This window comes from Ochlerotatus camptorhynchus, unplaced genomic scaffold (assembly GCF_037179485.1).
Source record: "Ochlerotatus camptorhynchus isolate MF236.1 unplaced genomic scaffold, CSIRO-AGI_Acam_v1.1 ptg000525l, whole genome shotgun sequence".
Lineage (NCBI taxonomy): Eukaryota > Metazoa > Arthropoda > Insecta > Diptera > Culicidae > Ochlerotatus > Ochlerotatus camptorhynchus.
In genome coordinates this window covers 379,611-385,610 of record NW_027041009.1, presented here as the reverse complement: position 1 = coordinate 385,610, position 6,000 = coordinate 379,611, and positions in this window count along the sequence as shown.

Here is a 6,000-nt window from a genome sequence, read left to right as displayed (position 1 = left end):
AAATTGTTGAGTGCTATGTCAATATAACATATTTTCCGACTTACACGAGACGATGACTGTTGAGTGATCACAGACAGAAAGGTTCACACCTATTAAGGGATTTATTCGTTACTGTTCTTGACACAGATATACATGCAATACAAAATGTTTAATGCACAAACATTTTATACATAGGGGAAATGGCTCTAATATTGGACTATGGATCTAAATATTGGGCCCATCTATAAACAACTTCAGTTCTATTTGTTTGCTTAGGTCAATGCGTCATCTGGACAATACCAATGGATATTTTTGATTGCTGGTAAAAATGATTCCAAATGAACCTCAGAGAAACTTATAGAAAGTTTAAAAAAGCGTAGCGTAGGTTAGGGTTCTTCAATAAACTTATAAGATCTTAAAAATGTTTAGGAAATCTTGAAAATCCTTTGGAAACCTTTATTAAGCTCTAATTAAGTTCAGAAAAATTAGGGAACTTACTAGGATTTCAGCGTGTGGTATTTAAATTACACACGGAATGTATTTAGTAGAAATAAAATTCTTTGCGTGGTATTGAAAGAAATCAACAAATGTGTATGTAATGATAGATAGTTTAAATATAATGAAAGCGAATTTTAACGCGTTAAATGCAATGAAAAAATAACTTTTTGCCAATAGTTCAAGTGTGAATTTGCAAATAGCCGTATCTGCTTTTGAAAATAAAGATTCCAACGTCAACTAACAGTTTCCTCAAACCCGCAAGAAAAGAAAACAAATCCTCAAATTCCTGAAAATGACAGCCATAGGCTTGCGTATGATTTCGTTTTTAGTGCTTCTCACATTGAATGTGAATGTAAAATATGTTGTTATGTGAAATTAGTATTTAAAAAAAAATCCAGCTCCTCCCGTCGCTCTCATTATTCAAAATTAATAATACAGACAAATTCAGGCATTTCAGTAGCTTTCATACAGACAATTAGCAAAACAATCTGGTATCCCTGCAAATGACTCGAGGAAACGTGTACTTGTGAAGACCGGTTCACGTTGTCGATTCACAATATTGTAGCCCATGTGGGGATGTGATGAGCTTGAATGTGGGGAACTGGACAAACATGATTGAACTTCTTCATTCATTAAGACCCAAAGCTCATAACTTTCTAAAATATAATTACGGCAATTTAGAATTAACAGCTCGAGTAACTATGAAATGTTGTCATCTAGCTAAATGTTATCATTGTAAGGAATATTTTTTAGTAGATAAATTCAACATGAAATAGAACCACTAGAACCATCGATCGACAAAGCAATTTAAAGTAAACTATTAGTGTTCAACGTGTTAACGTTTTAAATTTGCGCGAAATAAAAAGATCAAACACTTAACTAAAAACTAATAATTTACGTGATGAATGAGGGCGCCTTAGTGGAATACCTGTATAATGAGAGAGAGAAGGATTTGTAATTTCCATTTCACTCCACTACCTTATTTGCTTATCCTTGACAGATAAGCGTATTTCGTCTACAATGTGCAGACTTCTTCAGTGTCTTGTCGAGTATTAGTAAAAGACACTGAAGAAGCCTGCACATTGTAGACGAAATACGCGTATCTGTCAAGGATAAGCAAATATGGTAGTGGAATTAAATGGAAATTACTAATCCTTCTCTCTCTCATTATAATAATTTACCATTTTCGACGATTTCAAATTGTTCATTGTGTCCAGTATCAGAAAATTTGGTATTTGGACAATAAAATTTAGTATGCCTCAGAGAATCCCCTCGTCGCCGACAAAGATTAACCCCAGGCCTTTTGGGGTGAGAGGCAATCACGCTTACCACTATACCACCGGCGTCGATGAGCAATTGAGTGGACTTTGGTTGAATAGGAATAAGTTCATGTTTTAGGAATAATGAAATAATTGTATCGTAAATCATATTTCAAACCTCCTTCTCCCTCTCCCCATCCATGAAACTGAAAATCTCCACTAACCTCGAGACGACCGTGAGAACCCTAGGCTTAACCACTTCAAACTAGGAAATGACATAGATGAAGACTAACTAACTCATTGTGTCCTTGTGTCAGCTATTTTAAATTTCACACACATGCAGCCGATCGAACAGAAGACCTGCCAGCGGGTAGAAAACAATTCAGCCTCGTAGTCTGCAAAGGGTCCTCAGGTCGCATTCTACTTGGTCGATCCACCTTGCCCACTGCTCGCCTCTTCTTCTTGTTACAGTTGGGTCTCTTTCAAGAACCATTTTCACTGGGTCGACATCCGGTATTCTTACGACGTGCTCACCCCACCGTAGTCGCAGTGTTGTCGAAGGATGGCTCTTCCACCAGCTTGTACAATTTGCACACTACATTACATCAAAAAAACATATCGGTCAAGTGCCGAGTCTGCATGTGATTGCGATCGCGACATTTATTTTCTTGAGGTAGAAATCATTGTTTAACATGTATAAACTTATCACATGTACTCAACCATACCAAGCGATCAATACATCACGCAAGATCGAGGCTGTCTCGTCGGGTAGCAAATGGAAATCAAAAAATCATAAAAATGGTAAGGATCGACATCGACTGGAAATGCTTTCGGCAATGTGGGGCTTTAGGTAGATAGTGTTGAAACGTGGCTAGAACTATTCCACAGCCACAGACAGTATATGAACAAGTCTAACGCGCACTTTGTTACCAGTAGATTTGAAGAACTACTTCAAGTCTCCTCATCCATTCATGTATGATTTATGTAAAGGAGTGTGCGTTTGACTAGTACTGTCGCATTAATGGCCCTTCGCTCTTTTTCAACTTCTATTCAATTTCCATGCTGCCGTACCCTAGCGGAACTTTCATCCTAGCCTCTTCAGACCTTTCTCTAATAAATTATCACACTAAAGCTTCATATTAGATAGCATTTCCAACCAATGCTAAGGATATTTTTCAGCTGGAATGAACTCACCAAATCAATTCATAATCAATGTCCGGGTGCAAATTCCAGAAGCTTTCACGTATATTTCCCTCAAGCCAATAATCACGCTTACCACTCACGGTAATCACACTTACCACTACACCACCGGCGCCACTAAACTTCTTAGGTGAGTGTGACTACTGTCGGAAGCCTCTTTTTCTATGGCAGCCTTTCCACTTGAACTGCATGTTAAACAGCTGTTCTATTATCGGCAACTCGAAATCAGCCGCGTTTTATAGTGTGTATAGTTCATTTAAATAAAAATCTGGCACAACATGTCAGTCTTAAAAATGTAATCCGATTGAAGCTGAAAGAACAAGGAATCGTTTCAATACATTCAGCGAAGTGTTTTGATGGAAAAATACAGTGAAATTTACTTTTAAATTTTGGTGGCCGAAAACAGTCAATGGGTGCCAAAGCCGACATTAACTCTATTTTTCAAAAAAAAAATTGCAAGTCAAAATGTGCAATATATATTTGTTTCTGGGCGGTAAGCTTCCCTTAAAAAAAACTCTGAAAGCAATCTTTTGATGTATTGGACATAAAAAATCCTATTTCAGGATAATGTTTTTAATAATTCCTTGGGAAAGACATGGATTTAGGAATAATGACTCTCCACGGATCACGGATTTCCAATCAATTACCCAAAAAGCTACAGTTTGAACAAAATTAATTTCTTGGAAAAATGCCAGAAATAGGAGATACTTCTGAAACTGATAACTTGACACTTCTTCTAAAGTTCTGCTTCAAATAAATTATAAATTGAAGCCTGTCAAATGAAGCACCTTAGTATCATATCACTCGACTGAAAATACGCAGGATGACACGGAAAACTCAGCCGAAACAGTGACTCTCAGGGATAGCAAAGACATGGGTCGCTAACGGGAAATAAGTTTTAAAAATATTTTTCTCCTCACGCTTTTCCTCATTTTGCTGAACTAACAGCAATGAGCAGTCGTATTTTTCTCTGAACGAGTTTTTTTTTCCCTCGTATCCAAACATGCAACATGGAGTTTTCCTATCAAAAGTTTTTTTTTTCTCTTGGTGTGATGGATTCTACTGGATTTTTGTGCCTTTTTATTTCGACCCCTGGCACGGAACCTCCGTAATCTAATCAATTTTTAATGACTGAATAAATGGGAAAAAATGAAAGGTAATGAGCCTTGCTTCCAAGGTATTTTTCCATTGCAAATCGCTTACCATAAGCGTTTATCAAATCGATAATGAATCACTCTTTAATAATATTGCTAGGCACTTTAATCGAAATTGTTAGCAAGTTTCTACTACTGATTGATAATTATGATTCTAGCTTCGCCGAACACTTGTTACATGTTCCAAGAATCAGTGTTTTTGAAAGCATTTAAATTATTTTTGTAGGTCCTGCTCTTTAAAGAAACTTAAGACCGGCGCACAATAGATACGTTTTCAGGTTTTTTGACAGTTAGCCCATGCATTATCTGTCAAAAAACCCGAAAACGTATGCATTGTGCGCCGGCCTTTATAAAAGCACGGTAAACAGTTTCAGTCACTTATTTTTGGTTTTTCACTATATTGCCTACACATAGCAATACAATGAGCTAACGATATTGATGAGTGTTATCTGCATCAGTCATTTTATACAGAGCACAGTGTGTACGATGTTTTTTGGATATGAGAAAGAATGCACCCTGGGTGCAATAGTGTTATTTTAACGAGTTTTAAAATTAACGATGGGGCTGTCAACCACCTCAGCACAGCTTTATTAAAACTTCTACGAATTCTGAATTTCAAAAAACTAAATATAATGAATTGGCTTCTGTAGCTGTAATTCCGATAGTGGTGGTCATTGATTGAAGGTTCGATATAGAATACTTTTACTAACTCAGTTAAGACCAACGCAAAATAGCTAATGCTTATTTGTCTTGGTTGTGTAAGCAGAATTATGAAGCTATATTGAAAGAATCATTTTTAAATGCTAAATATTAACCTTTTTTCCTTTTGAAAATGTGACGTGAAAATTTTCTCGGATTTTTTTTTCTTCAGCTAATCGATGGAACATTTTTTTACGACATTTTTCTTGTTTATGTTTTGTTTCTTCTTATCTGATAATGTTTCCTTTTTATTTTATATATTACTATTTTCTGCGCATTTGAAAAAAAAACAAACCCTGAATTAATCCACCTATGGTGAGATTTGACTCTTCTTACTATTTAATAGAATTTCCCAATAGTGCTGAAAAATCTCGACAATGCATGATGATATTCCAAATTTTGCTTTGGTCACTCATTAGAACTAACAGTCATCGTCAAGGCAAACCATGTCAATTTTCAGTGAAAATGCTGTCAGCGACGAACATGTGCAGATTTTGTTATTAGCTTAATTTTAAACGAATTTAAATAGCTTGAGAAAAACAATTACATGAAGCCGTTGAAGTGAACAAGCATCTTCATCCTGAACTGCTTGGATAACAATAATGTAATGCAAGTCTATCAGTGACTATGGGAAAAACAATTTTGTCAATACCGCGCGAAACTCTGTCAATGACAATGACAAATCTCAGCACTGCTTCCGACAAAAGTGCTCATATGATGTGAGGTGATCGATGCATTGTCATGTGATTTGAGGTATCGCATGATGTATTTTCAGCCTAGTCAGAAATTGGCCACTTCTCCGGGGATAACAGATGCCAAATTGGGCGAAGAGTCTCAAAATTTTGTGACATTTTGTCCATAGGTAGAGTTTATGGTTATATGAACGATAAAAAAAATCAAACAATTCGGGGAGGTTCATTTATTCTGAAAATTTTAGATGAAGCTTTTTTTATATTCCTGAGCTTCGAAAATGTATGACTCATGAACCAAGCATTAAAGAAAGAACATGATAAGAAAATTATAAATAAAAATATAATTGGTAAAAAATTATTCACGAAAATGTCCACGATGGGAGAAAATCGCAAGAAATATCAGGATAATGCATTGGCAGGGTAATTAAAGTGAGTCTAAGATTGTTTATGTCTGAAAACATCATCTCTGTCACGGGTGAAAATTTCGGAGTGTTGAGGAAAGTTATCTGTAATGTTCAC